General features: G+C 32.4%; 1 protein-coding gene across 7 annotated transcripts in view; it reads right to left on the reverse strand.

Moving 5' to 3' along the window:
* LOC132704399 (teneurin-m) overlaps window positions 1-14,031 on the reverse strand; it is a 582,182-nt gene that overhangs the window by 76,292 nt on the left and 491,859 nt on the right. The window contains exon 1 of one of the 7 annotated variants that reach the window (XM_060674374.1): window positions 451-637. The exons of the other annotated variants lie outside the window; for them this stretch is intronic. The gene's annotated coding sequence lies outside the window, so the exon portion shown is untranslated. Of the gene's footprint in view, window positions 1-450; window positions 638-14,031 lie in introns of those variants that run through there. 7 annotated transcript variants of the gene reach the window in all.

Raw genomic sequence — 14,031 nt, forward strand, 5'->3', positions numbered from 1 at the left:
ATATCGATCAGGCAGGCATTAAACGTGAATCCGTCAATTATTTGTTTAATATTTATGATTTTGTTTCAAATTTCCTTAAGACTTAAATTAAAATAAATATGTTTTTTGTCAAATCGTTTCTGAGGATTTAAGAGACAATTTAAAAAATATATCCAAATCCAGTAAAGCACAGTATTGGCGCATTAAAGACTTTAGTGCTTTGTAAGAGTAGCGAAACATTAAGAACCTTTAGTCCACATTTTTGGGTTTTAAATGCGAAAGCAAATTGCGTCCACAAAAATAAAATAAAAATAACATTTCAAGGAAATGTTTTTTAGTTTAATCGGGTGCCCTAAACTCCTTAATTTCTTTAAACTCATTTTTAAAAAGTTTGTTTTCTGTAATTTCGTTAAGATTAACAACAACGTATAATTAGTCATCTCAATTAATAGAGTTCCATCAAAAACTTACCTTCATATCCTAATTCACCCTAACCTAATCCACTCCAAGCGTTTCCAGAAAACGCCGCGTTTAGATAGTTCAAGATAGATAACGGAAATATTTGCTCTAGGCCAAGTCGTTTCAGATGTAGCAAAAAGACAAAAATATAATTGGAAAATTAGAAAATTACCGAGAGAAAACAGTTCTCGCTCGTCGTAAGCGTAGCAGGTTTAAACTGAACTAAAAAATAAATAGCCATCTTAAGTGAATGTTAAGCAGGTAGCATATAAAAGCCTTAACGTATTCAAGATGCATACCAAATTGCTAATTATGTGTTACGTGTATGCTGTAGGTGTTTTATTTACAATATTTCATTTGTATTTCAATGTCGATAGAGATCTTTGACACTCTGTGCAAGAAGGTGATTCATTCAATACGAAACGTGGACCGGGCCGCAGTTAGTAATGAAAATCAGAAAATAAAAAATTTGTAGGAAAGGTCTGACATTTTACGGTTAAGACCAAAAAGCAGCAACTAACGACTTTTTAAAATAAAGTGGTTGAGCATTTACTTGGTTATAATGTAAAGATAAAGCGATTAGGCAACGGAAGAGAGATGATGGTTTGCCAGGAAAAATTCAAAATTAAAGATATTAAATGTTCAAAACTTGCAAATGTTTTTCTGCAACACCACAAGAACATATTCCCTAAATGATGTCTCAAAACATAATATAATGTATCAGAAGTGTTTATCTCTACTGGAATATCTCCTTTAACGTTCTTTATCAATATCTTAATATTATATTGTTAACATTAAACTATAGAAAAAACTTAAAAAGTCTTTCATAAATACTCGCTCTATGCGAATCATCAACCTTCAGGGGAAGTTCAATTCCTTTGGAAATACTTGAACGCAATATTAAATATAGAAATACTTTTTTGTCTGTAAAATAGTTGGGAGAGTTTTGATTAGCGTAGCAAAGTGAGAAAATAGGAAACTGGTGTCGGCTTTATTACAAAAGGAGAATATTTGGTGTGGTGAGTGTATAATACGTTCAAGTTGCTGAAACTTTGCAGTGGTAGAGCATGTATGTATGTATGTACTTAGAAGCAGAATTGATCATTTTAGTGGTAATAGGTACAGTCTAGGGTGCTTCAAAAAAATTTTAGTAATATTTAAATGGCTGTAATTAATATTCTTTTAATGATAATTATACTTTGTTCTATGGTTTTGGAAAGCTTAAAGACTCAACTTTAACAATATAAATTGTTTTTTTTGTAAAAAATTATACGTAAATTTAATTTTAGTGAAAAAAGAATTTTTCCCATGTTAATTAAATGGGAAACAAACATAAAAATAGCGGCCCCTTAGAGTTGAGCTACAGGGCTCATCTTTGGTGCGGATTTTTTTCTATATCAAAAAGAAACATTTGAGAGGGTAAGAGCTAAAAAAAAAAATTTTTTTTGAGACACCCGAGGGTACACAAGTCATAGAACAGCCTGGTTAGTTAGGTTGGAGTTATATAAAATCCAATACCGTTAAGGGAAGCAATAGCCTCTAACTTGTTTTCGAATTAAATTCCTTAGGTTTAAGAACCAAGTAATGCTTATGTACCCAATAATGCAGAAGTCCGCCTCTGTTTATCTCTCTCTTGGAACCGATCACAATAAAAGAAAAAACGAAAAGAGTAAATGTAAAAGTTAAGGCGAAAGCATTACAAAGAACCATTATAAATAAACATTATGCGGTCCGACTGACCGCTAACACCGCAAGTAAAACCTAAAGTGATTCAATGATTCATCAACTTCTTCCGTTATGTCCGATTAAAAATAAAGATCGTTTGGTGACAACGAGTTTCCAAGCGAACGGAAATTAGACCCTCAATAAAATAGAAAATATTTAATAGAACTGAGGTGGCTTATACTTGATGAAAATCCATTTATCAAAATAAATAAGAACTAAAAGTTCAGATTTTCACGAAATTATATATTTTTACATAACACTTTTTTCGACAACACCGTGTCTTTATCAATCAAATCACATTTGATAAAGACATTATATATATATATATATATATATATATATATATATATATATATATATATATATATATATATATATATATATATATATATATATATATATATATATATATATATATATATACACTATATTCCGGGATATCATCCCTTCGCTTGTTGAACTCCGACTGGAATCCTGTGTTCGAAGTGTTTTCGGAGCTCGAGCATTGAAGATGCCAATTGAGATTTTGGCATAACGTCTGCAGGATTCCAGTCGCAGTTCAACAAGCGAACGGATGATATCCCGGAATATAGTGCCATCATATATATATATATATATATATATATATATATATATATATATATATATATATTAGAAAATATTTATATATAAATAAAAATATAATTTCTATAAATTGGAAAAAATGCATGGGAGTTGGAATCTTAAATTTAAACTGCGGGATTGGTGTTACTTCGCTGGCATCAACATTTCATTTAATTCTAAAAAATAGGATAATCGGGTGGAAGTTGAGAAAATATGTGAGAAGATTATTTTTTGAATAATCTCTGGCACTGTGTGAGCCGCTGTGTATACGATTAGGACAAAAAAAGTTTTCGATTACAACACATGGAATTATTTATTCTTAATTATTATTAACCTGACAAAGTGGAATTATCCACACATAAGCATCTTTTGTTTTGATTTGGCGTTATTAATTTTAACAAAGTTGTTTATCTCTGTAATTAGTTGCCCGCAGATGGTGAAATGCGGGCAATGAAAACTTTTTTCGTCCGAAATTGTTGATTAAAGATAAAGTTGTTAATTACGTTTCAGATTGCTCCTTGGTTTGCCTTACATTGTTTCGTTGAATATCACGCAGCATTGATTGTGGTTTGCGATTATTCGGAATATGTATTGCGCTTCACTTAACTAATATGTATCTACCAAGTTATTTTATTAGTCATTTATTGGTTATTGGCGCTCTGCACGGCTGATCCACTATTTTTGCATAAAGTTAATGATCTAGTGCAATTATTTTTCAAAAACTTCCAAAATTCCAACGTATAACTTTAGACCCCAAATGCGAAAAATGCTAGAATACGTATTTCTGATAAAATTTAACAAAATCCCGTGAAAGAATTCAGTTACAACATTGTCTAATTATATGCAGATCAAGTAAATTCTAGCTGATGCAGCCGATGCAAACGATTTTTCTTTGCAACTTGAGTGCAATCAAGAAATCCAGTTTTCAATTTTGCAATAACCAAGAAACAGAGATGGAAAATATATATGAAAATTCTAAAGATTAAAAGAAACGTGATCTAACCTGAAAACTGTCAATTGTGAAAAACACTCCACTGAAATTTATTAATCAGCAAATATCATATGTTATATAGTTCAGAGTTTTCAAATGATCAAAAAATGTATTAGTTACCAGAATATTAAGTCTGTGAAAGATAAGAGGAAGCAAAAGAAACTGAACGAAGATATTTATTATTTGTTAATTATTATTATCATTTTTTTTCTAATTAAATTTAAACCATATATCGAATTACTATTTTCGTTTCCAAAAATACAGGGAAGTAACATATATAAGCCTGCTCAGTCCTCTTTAGCGGAGCTTGTGCAAGTATTTCTTGAAGACTTTATATCGCGTGCAATTCAACAAACAAAATCCCAAGTACATTTTACATAGTGCAATTTACAGGTGTTACAAATTGAAACTAAGGATTCTGTTTGAAATCAAGTTTTTTTTCACCAAAGGCTTTCTGCATTTCTCTTCTGGTTTAAAGTTTTAAAAAACATAGCTGTATTTAAAAATATCTAAGCCACATGTACCGTTTTTGACAGATGCGTACGTTAACACTATTAAACAAAAGTTATCACTCTACCAGAACACCAAAAAGTAGTTTGTAACGTCCCTTCTGAATGCGTTAATAAATTTTTTCATGAAAAGAAAAAAGAAAAAACAGGAAGAGAGAAAGAAAAGATAAAAGTACCTGCACTGCTAATTTTTTTTAAAATTTTCATATAAATGTTTGTGTGATGTGTCTTTTGTTATTGTAAGATAAGGGTAGAAATCAGACACGTCTGCCCTTTACTCTCTGACCTTGTTGTGTAATTTTCTGTCAAAGTTACCTGAATATTTTTGTTAATATGAATATTGTGAAAATGGTATTTGTGTACCCTTTTCTCGCAATAGAATACAACGTTATGGATTTTGTAAAAAGAATCTAAAAGTCAACCCACAGAAAAGTTATTGCGCCCTCAAAAGTTACGCCGCTGACCAAAATTATTAAAATATAAAACCTTTCAAGGCTTTCTGAACCTGTTTCGGAAACATTAATAAAAAACGTAGAATTTGCGGGTATAGTTTGAATCTCTAATTTCGAGGCACCCTTTATATATCGCGTGGTTTTCGTAAAGAATAATTTTTTTAAATAAATAAATAAATAATTACAATATAGGTAATAATACAATAATACAAAAACGGCACCAACACCATAATTGTCACTCCCGTATATACATCGTAAATACAAGAAACAGACGCACATCATAAACTCATACGCTTTTGTTAGATACTGTCGGGCCTAAGAAACAATACTAACGCTATTTTGAAGGACTTTATTGTGGACTTTATAGCACAAGGTTTTCCATTAAATAATTCATAATAATAGATTGTGAATATCATTTCCTCTGCAAAATTTATAAAACATGTACGACGGGGTCTTATTGGAGTTTAGCAAAAAACAGAGGTGTCTAACTGAAGTTTATATCGGTCCTCCAGCTTGAGCCAACCCGAATCAGAGAAGCACTGTGAAATATGGTCATATTTTCTGAGATTGTAACTAAAACGAATACAACCATTCTGAAGTCGTTTTAAGTGGCGATTAAGTATAGTAGGCCAATAGACGATACTGCAATAAGCGACAGGGGATGAAACTAAAATATCACAGAGTTAAGTTTGACTTCTTTACTGAGAAAATGTTTATGAATATACAGTGTCCTCAATTTATAGAAGGATTTTTGTAACACCGAGCCAACATGCTTAGAAAACCGCAAGTCACCGTCAAACCATGATCCTAAAGGTCCTGAAGGAAGGGAGATAATCTCATCATTTACCGTAATCTTAAAAGAGGCGTTTTTTACAATATCTTCCCTTTTATTTCAAAATAATAACATCTGCATTGTGTTAGTATTCAATAAGACGACCTCCGAAATTATTTTTAGATCTAAACTTATTTTAGTAGCGGAATTTCAAGCTTTACTGTGTTAGTATTCAATAAGACGACCTCCGAAATTATTTTTAGATCTAAACTTATTTTAGTAGCGGAATTTCAAGCTTTACTAGCAACAAAAGATAAATATAATTGAGTATAGTTCCCCTGGGGAACACCCCTCTCCAAAACAATGGCATCTGAGTAACTATTTCTCATAAATACCCTTTGATATGCCTGACGAAGAAAATTTTGAAAAAATGAAAGAGGAGTACCTTTTATCCCGAAGAATTTCAATTTAGTTAGATGATTCAAGGTGTCGAACGCTTTGATATAGTCCAGATTGAGTATCTGGGAGGATTTTGTTAAACTGATTGGTTAATGCCACTTGGACACTATTTTTTTGGAACGGGTATAATTTTAGATTGCTTCCAAGAATCCGGAAAAATCCCTGCCAGCAGACACTTTTTAACAAATAAAGTGATATGATCGACTAAATACGGAGTAGTTAAAAGAATCATTTTTATATCACTATTGTCTGAACCATGAGGGTTAGTTTTAATGCTAATAAAAGTTTTATTAACTTCCTGAGGGTAAACTTTAGCAAAACAGAAGGAATTAGGACCAAATAGTTTATTAATATAATTTGCAGGAACAAACCTCGGATCAATACCACCAACAGCTCCAAAAGAAGTAAAAGCAACATTAAAACTATTAGGTTGGCCTAAATTGTTTTTAAACATTAACGTGTGTTTTTAGGATCGACTTTAAATGTGCTTGCCAAATGTGCCCTTTTCTCGGCTCTCACACAGGAGTTGTCGGAATTCTCTATACTTGTTTAAAGCAATATCTGACTTAGCACCTTTTTATCTTAAACGTGATCTATTTTTAAGTTTTCTCAAAAGTTTAAGGTTCTCGGTAAGCCAAGGGGCTGGGGGTCTCTAACTCTCTTTAATGGAGCATGTATATCAAATTAATAATTCATATTATTAGTAAGAAAGTCAACTTGTACGTTCCTATCATCAAAAGAGTATAAAAGAGCCAGTTATTTGCTCTAAGACTTCTCATAAACAATTCAATTCAATTCAAACAATACAGTGATCTGAGATATCACTCATATCATCAACTTCAATATTATCACATAACATAACATGCCCTGTATATTCAAGCCATAAATTGAGAAGCGCCGTTAAGCGCGCCACTGGGAAAGCATCGCAGTGCCTTCGGCATCATCCCTCTCTTTCAGCCACGGGTTTGACCGGCTTCCATTATCTCTCCTGCTACAATTATCTGTTTTCTTTTTATTATACCTGAGTCGGCCGCGGCGCGCCGCACCTTGTGTTGTTCCCCGGCAGTTAAAGCAACTAATCTACGGTGATTGGTCTCCGGAGATCCTGCGGGCCTCCTGCTGCTGACTGCCTCCCGAACTATTATTACGCCCCGTTGCAGGGATCGCAGCGTGAGAATAGATTGGTTGTGGACGTCCTGTAATCATTGTGCTCGTCGTGAGCCTTGGGTGCTCTCGGCAGCAAACCGTATTTTTAGCAAACGTAATGCAGAAAATGGGATCTTGCCCTTCCGAAAAGAATATATAATATGTTTGTCGTTATTTTGCGCAAGGCTACTAGAAACCGTCGATCTTTTAATGACAAATTGCTTGGTAATCCAATATAAGACTTTCCAACCTCTTACTTTTATATTTTACATTGCAGAAAAAAAGTTTATACCAAACTTGTAGGGTTTAATGTATAGATTTAATTTTAAATATTTATTTATATGCCAAAAAAACTATAACTCATCTAAGGTATATTTTTCAAAATATGTTATGGCAGAATTAACTAAAATGCCAGAATTAACTAAAAACACAAACAATATGCCGTCACGCCAACGCCAAGTCTTTTGTTTAATTATGACACTTGTGCCTTATAAACATTATCGTTATACAGGGTGTTTAAAAAAATGCGAAAGACTTGATTTAAAATATGTAAAACATGCCTTTTAACATTAACAAATGTAATGAAATTAGAGTATGCCTCTGCCGTCTGGTCGCCTGGTTATAGCGTTCGTTCGCAGAACTTGGAGTCCATTAAAATGTGATTTCTAAAATATATGTATTATAAAACTTATGGATCTTATCCTGAACAGGGTGTTTCTCAGACTAAGTTGTTGAATTTGTTTTCGATGGACTCTGCGGACCAGGCGCGAGTATTTGTCACAAGTTTTGTTATACAAGCTGATTCATAATTGGGTAAATTGTCCTGATTTACTTGAGCAGCTGAATTTCATGGTTCCGCGGTTAGCATCACGATACTCTGCTACCTTTTACCTTCCCACCGCGAGGACTAATGTCTTGAAGTTCTCTCCCTTATATAATATGTGCAACGTTTCCAACCGTACCAGCGATTTAGACATTTTTAATTGCAGTTTTTATTAGGCTAAAATTCTGTTGTGCCTAGTGTTATTGCAATTTCGTTGCCTTCGCAGTTGAGTGATTTCCTTCATTAGTATTTTTCTTATGTTCAATATTTTGCAATATTAGTGTATTTGCGTGGTGGTGTTTATACTTTGTAAATAATTTTGTAATTCTGATTAAATGTACTTGATGTTCTCCTGCTCTATAATTGCGTTTGATCCTGTTGAGCAGTGTATGTAAATAAAGGGTAGTTTGTTGGTCAAGAGCCAACCGTGTTGCAAATATGCATTAAAAATATTTTTTTGTATTTTGCATCTTAACAACGACAATAAAACAATAAAATCTTGCAGAAGTATAACTGTTATAAAAACACAGTTTGTTCTTATTTTCTTTTGTTTTTTTAATGTGTGTAGGGAATTGAATTACTGAATCATTCTCCTTAACTAAATTTGGGGAAAATTTATGAATTAACATAAAAAATATGATATTTTTATTGTACACTTTATTTAGGAACTACTGCAATTTTTTCGTAATACTTTCGTTTCTAAATAAAAAAATGAAGGCTATGCGTAAGAACATAAAAAAAATTATTAGATAAAAAGAAAATTAACAACATTTACAGCAGGAATCACCTCCTTAAATTTTTCGAATTTGTATTTAAATACCCTGTATATATTACATAAAAAACATACGCATAAAACAAACAATTTTGTGATTTTGTGATTTGTGAAATTGCGCCTTTTTTAACTTATCTAAAGCTGTAATGATCCACTCAGGATGCAGATCATTAATATTATTTATTTCACTCCTAACTAGTTCGTTAGTGTCATTTATATTAACATGCCGACCAAAATAAATCCTAAATATCTCTAGAAAAAATATTTGTTATATATGTTATATATGTCACCTATACAAAATAAGAATATTTTGAAAAAGATCGAAATTACGATATATATATATATATATATATATATATATATATATATATATATATATATATATATATATATATATATATATATATATATTGTGCCGTGTCGCCCAATCAATGTTGAATATGTATTATTTAAATATTCTGTTACTGGAGCAACATTATAAGGGGCGCCATCTTGTTGCCATATAATTTCCGCCAATTGATCGATTCTGATATTTTCTAAAAGATCTTCTATTCGAGAATGTTTAACTCTCAATTATTTTTCGGAATATTCTATAGTGTTATTGGGCATTCCTGGTATATTAGAAATCGATTCGCCAGTCCATAACATTTTATAGTAAATTTAGATTATTATTTAAGATCTATGAATAACACATAAAATAAGAAAGTTGTATTTATTTGTATCAAATAAATTGATTCAGATCAGAAATTTTTATAAATAAAAAAGTTATCGGCAATTCTCTAATCGTTAGAAAATTCGATTTTGTTCTGGCTCAGAAATACGTTTTAGTCCGATTCAGTTAGAATTTTGACTAATATTTTAAGTAGAAGCATCTTTTCTAAAGGCAGCGAGGTTATAATTCAAGTGATGATATCAATAATATTTTTGGACTATCTCTCGTTGTTCATTCAAAGAACTTTTATATAAAAGTCAAGGTTTTTTTTTAATTTTATTTTTTTTTAAGAAACTTTGACAGGCTACTGTAATACGTTTTATAAAACTTCTGGATTCCTCCTGCGTCGTTTTTTGTTGAGTCGAACTAGCTAACGTTTCGCCAATCATCATGTTGGCTTCTTCAGAGCTTAAATGAACCTGTAAAAGTAAAGGCAAGGGTGTTTTAAGCGGTAATGGAATTTTTTATATTAGCGCTGGGAATGTATTTTTAGGAAGACGCTTGATGATGTTGAAAAAAAAACGTGGTCGACCTATCAAGGAAATCGTATTTCGTAATCCTATTAAATATTATCGAGAAGGACGCGTAAAGGAATTCTTCCCCAAGTCACGAAAGCGCCCTATATGTATTATACCTGTGCCGGGCGTCAAACTTCTTCGATCCCCTTTTCCAATATATGCTATCTGTCGTATCACATTCGATTTCGATATAAAAAATGCACGGGGTTCTTTTAATACCTCCATATATAAATTTTATTGGATATGAAAAACCGGATTCAATTTTATTAAGGGATGGGAAAAAGGTCAGATCCGGACAGATTCTGAAAAAAAAAATCACCCTACATCTACGAGGAAAACCATTTGTTAGTTGAAAATAAGTGGCAGGGATCATCTTGGGAGGGGGAATAGAAGAAACGCCCCAGCAAAATAATATTCCAAAGTAATTAATTTCGAGATAGTCGATATGGGTTGGGTCTAGATGATAAAGACTTTATTTGCTAAAAACATAGCATGACTGTCACGAAACAATCACAATTTAACCTATTAAAAATAATAACAAATCATCGGATTATTAAATTTCGTACCATTCAAACAAAATATTAACTAATTGCCATTAAACCTATTCGGTTTTGCTGTCGTCTCTTTTTAAATGTGTACGTTAGGCAGAGAGAGTTGTATTATTGGATAGGTCAAATAAATAATGGAATAAACACAATTTTAAAACGTTATATTGCTTATTTAACGTTTACAATTGATCATTAAGTAGTTTATTTAAAGAAAAAGACTGTATTTGGAAAAAAAATCATCCAAGGATAGAGCTGTGAAATGTTGATTTTAAGAGGATCAGATTTTGAAGATCGTATAAGCACGAACCGGCAAGTCCTAACCTAAAAAGGTACAACTAGTCTTGGCAAGATATTAATATAAAAACTGCAAAAAACCACATCAGAAAAGTATGTAAAATTTCTGTGGGAAACTTAAATTATAAATGTCAATTTTAGTTATCGACTAGTACACTAGATTATAATTTACAAACGGAAGTGGAAAATAGAATATTATGCAACAAGTGCGGTAAACGGCATTTGACTCACGAGTTCATTTGACACGAGCGGAGCGAGTTTTTAATAAACGAGTGAGTAATAAGCTTTACCGAACATGTCGCATACTATACTTTTTCTGCGACGGTTAGTTTTTTGGGTACATTTTCGTAAAACAACACAAATACATTCACTGACGTGACCGTCAGAATTGACAAACGTCAAAATTCAAAGCGTGGGAAATATATCCGAAAACATCCGATCGCTCCCAAATCCGTGCAGTAAAAACCCGGAAATGTCCGAAATGGCTCGGATTCGTGGGAAACAAAACTGACAGGGTAAAGTGACGCTTCCCGAATGCTAGATCGGTGGGTAATTGGGTATTTTACAGACGGGAGTAGAAAAAATTAATTGACAGCTCATGCTAGTGCCTTAGATTATGCAGCCGTGACGTACGTCTTATTAAGGATCTTCCTTCTTCACCTTCAATCTTTGCATCTACTATGAGATGCTTCTAACTTTTTTAATACAGCTTCCATCAAAGTTCAAGCCTCTACGGCGTGCAGATGAAAGAGACGCCCAAAAGATGTGGAGGCAAATTGACCTTAAGTAGAATAAATCGTTTTCTAAATCCGTCTTAACTTCTAAATTTAACACCGCGGCGTAGTAAACTAATGGAACATAAACTCAGAAGTTAGATTTAGCGGTATTTATAATCTATTATAGACCTCAACTCACCAATTGACTTGCACATTGGAATAAATATGAATCAAACAATAAAATGATCAGTTTTCCATATTCAAATTTTGTCTACAAATAGGTCAAAATAGAAGAGCGGCAATAATGCAAGTCGGAGCAAAATATAAATGAACTCCTCGCCCCATATAAATTTCAGTAATTGTAACAGTTCCCGGTAAGATAACGTACTTATTCTAGCACACATGCGTTATTTATGCACCATTTACATAGTTACATAAGTTAACAGAGTAGTAACTGTGACACGTGTGCAAATTCCCTTTGTTGCCGTACAATTTGTGGTCTTTTTACCAGTAAAGATATGACGACGTTCATACTGCTAAATACTTGCCCGAGGGTGTTGCCAAATGAGGTTCAATTCGGGGTGCATGTTTCCAAAAGACAACTGCAATGCGTATTAGCTTTATCGTATATTATTTTCGGTGTCATTGGATCGATCTAGCATTGACAATGTTACTAGCTATGTACTAATATTTAGTACGATTTCTCTTAATCTCCTTTTATATTTCACTACTACTGGTTTTATATTTTGAATAAAATTTTTCCCAACTTAAGAAATTACGAATACTGGAATCTACCATGTAAAAAAGTGTGTTAGTTATGTCAGCGTTTCGTGTGTATAGACGTAGAGTAATAGTTAAAGTCCTAGATGATTCCATTGAAGTCATGAAACATCTAGTCTACTACTTTGCACCAACAATATTTTGGTTAGTTCACTAAGTAGGCTGTGAATTTATACATTCTGACCATATAGCCCTTAGGTATACAAAGGCCCTGCCTATGCAGGACCTTTGTATACAGTACAGGAACTCGTGAAGCAACTATGCAATAAAATTTTGAAAAAGTTTGTTCAATATGCGCATGCGCGAGATTTGAAATTTCGTTTTTAATCAATGGCTTTAAAAGCAAATTCTGACGTTCGACCCACAAGGCCTTGCAGCTTTCAACAACCGCCGCTGGCAGGTTGTCAATGTTTGGATGCTGCATTTTTAGGGCAGTATTTTCTCAAAATATGTCGAAATCCTTTTAACTTTTCAGGCAAAATCGGAATGAAGGTGTGAAAAGCGTTGTTAAAAAAATTAGCGACAAGTGCAGGGTTAATATTATGCTGAATTACAGCATACGGATCGGCGTCTTTAATATAATTCTGCAAGTAGTTTGGCGTTTTGGTTCTTTAAGTCCTATAGAGACGATACCAGCTATTTTTTCCCAAATTTGTGCCCGTAAATCGGCGCAAACAGTTTGTTTTTATAAACTGATTGGTTTAACCTCCATTGAAAATGTCAATAACTGGAAACATCTAAGTGGAAAAAATGTTCAACGAGCACCTCATATAGACAGAACGCCCATTCTTTCATCGCAAGTCTAGTAATTGCAGAAAGTTTCGCCTCCCAAATATATAATTACGAAAAGTACCAATTGACAATCTCATTAAAAAACTGTAGGCATTGGAAAATGCAATCAAAAAAATTAAAAACTAATATTAGTCAATAAACAATTAGCCATAAATGTAACAGAATTAACATTACCAAACCCTAAAAAGTGTAATTTATTGTCTCAAAATTTAAAAAACATTTTGCTAGCAAAAATTGCATGGCGGCTACGGCAAAAAATTACCCCTTAAAAATATTTAACAGCAATTGTTAAATGCTAAAAATACACGTACAAAATGCATTGTGTCTACTGGGCTTTAGATACTAGTATCAATTCACACAATAATGTAGCTACATTTTATTGCAATTTGCATTGAAATGTAAATAACCAAAAATTACTTTTCCAGAAATGCTCGGGATTTTTTAAATGATTAAAAGGAAGATGCCCTATAAAGAAATATTTTTTCCCACATGCACTCTTAATACTGGTTTTGTAGACAAGATTGTGGTTTAGGCTACAACTAAGTTAATTAAAATAGCGTTTTATATAGTGTCTTATTAATTTGTTTCGGTTAGTATAAATAAATGCATGAATTATTTAATAAGGCCTTTATTGAAAAGAATAAAATATATTGTTGCTTATAAATACAATAAGAAATTACATAAAAATATATGCTGCATTTTTTAATAGCATAATAATATTTGTTTTTTATTTTTCAAGGAACTTTTATATTACTTGATTTGAGAGGAAAAATGTTTACTTATAATACAATGAAATATTGTTAATTGTAAAAATATTGTTAAATCAGAAGCACGTGTAGGCAATATGTAACTGTGCTTTAAGTTCTTTTTAAAAACGGATGACCGCTGGTTATTCTGTGCCAGGCTTCTCTATAACTTGTGATGTAGTATTCACTACAACTGAAGATTAAAGATCTGCTGGTTTCTGCTGTAGTTCTACCT

This window comes from Cylas formicarius, unplaced genomic scaffold (genome assembly GCF_029955315.1).
Source record: "Cylas formicarius isolate icCylForm1 unplaced genomic scaffold, icCylForm1.1 PGA_scaffold_7__23_contigs__length_41026272, whole genome shotgun sequence".
Classification (NCBI taxonomy): Eukaryota; Metazoa; Arthropoda; class Insecta; order Coleoptera; family Brentidae; genus Cylas; species Cylas formicarius.